Below are 1,813 nucleotides of genomic sequence, written 5' to 3'. Positions count from 1 at the left end.
ACTAATGGCTGTCAAAAATCTCAAAAAATCTTGCTGGAGGACAACTCCAAAGAGCTGATAGGAAATAAAAAGGGAGTATGAATTAATCACCTTATGAATGCTTAGGGGTGAACCAGAGAGTTAAACAGAGAAAAGAAGAAATGAAGAGGAACCTGGGGTCAAATTCCTCTTCAAATGTAAGAGAAGCCCTTAACCAGCTTTCATCAGCAGACTGGCTTGATTAATTAGCCATTCCTCTCCATTCCTCTGTAAAACATAACTAACTGAGACCCTGGAACTCTGGGTTTTGCTTGTAGGAAGAAGGCCCCTGTCTAGTAAACCCAAGTATACCTGCCCATACTGCTTGTTTCATTTGCTTCTCCAAAGGAAATAGTACCTCGTACCATTAAGCTGCCTGAGGTAATCTCACAGAATGGTTCACTACTTACTTGACCTAAGAAACCCCACAAAATCATGCAAATTAAGACATTCAAATCTCTGGGTCCACTTTAAGAACACTCATGAAATTGCCCAGGCCATCAAGGGCATGCATATCTGAAAAACCACCAAGTATCTGGAAGATGTCACTTTGCAGAAGCAATGTGTACCATTCCAACATTACAATGGTGGAGTTGGCAGGTGTGCCCAGGCCAAACAACGGGGTTGGACAGAAGGTCAGTGGCCCAAAAAGAGTGCTGAATTTTGCTGCACATGCTTAAAAAATGCAGAGTAATGTTTAACTTGAAGTCCTGGTGTGGCACTGTGGGTAATGCACAGGACTGCAAAGTCGATTTGAACCACAAAGCTGGCGGTTCAAGCTCACCAGTCACTCAGAAACCCTATACGGGATTGCTATAGGATGGAACACACGAACAGGTACGTAAGCTTGCAGGCGACCCTATTGGTCTACTGGTGAATGGACAAGGGGGAAAGACAGCAATGAAGAAATGGGCTGAGTTCAACCACAGTCCATAGACTCCCGTTGACCTGGAGATGAGAGAGAAGAGGAAGGGCTAGTTGGTCCAAGTGTGGTGAGACCTGGTGACTCCTGAGCCCATGGACAAGGACATAGCCATGTATGTCCTTGAGAGTGAAGCATCCAACTGGTATGAAGTGAGGGGAGATGCACAAGCATGCCCAAACTTGCAGATAGTACCCATTTGACCTAGACTTGATGGCTTGATAATCAGAGCTCAACTAAAGGAGGATAAAAAAATATACATATTTATTATTATTTTAATTTAAGGTTTTTATTGTGGATTGAGTTTACAGGGCAGATCATCAGTTTTACATTCAATAAATCATATACCTTGTTCCATTATAATGATTATAATGCCCTCCATGTACCATCAGTTAACAGTGCTTTTCTTTATTCTCTTTAGCTCTTTTTTTTTAAACACTCGGGCATATACAGTAATTTACACCATCAAAGGGCACATTCTTCAAGTCTGCCTCCTGGCCACCATGTCTTAGTCCCTCACTTCTCATGAATCTAGAGTCCTCAGTTGCTCCCTTTCTCCATGTCCCCATCTCTGGTGCCACTGCTTCTCTGGATAAGGTCTCTCATTCCACTTGTGCTCTTCTCCCTTGATGATACTAGGGTCCTATGTTTCTGGACTGTAAGATTCTGGACAAAATCTGGACAAAACTTCTATCCTTACAATTGTGAGAGTCACAGTTGGGCATTATAACAATTACTCATTATTGAATTATAAGAATCTTATCCCCATCTCTTTTCAGCAGACCCATCTAGACAAGATGAAAACTATTCAGTGGAGACTCTTTCCCCACACACTATTAAACTAAGCTCCCCCTTGAAACCTTGTAAGCCAGT

The sequence above is a fragment of the Chrysochloris asiatica genome, unplaced genomic scaffold, assembly GCF_000296735.1.
Source record: "Chrysochloris asiatica unplaced genomic scaffold, ChrAsi1.0 scaffold00197, whole genome shotgun sequence".
NCBI lineage: Eukaryota > Metazoa > Chordata > Mammalia > Afrosoricida > Chrysochloridae > Chrysochloris > Chrysochloris asiatica.
The sequence above is the reverse complement of the archived record's forward strand: the minus strand, read 5'-3'. Positions refer to the sequence as shown.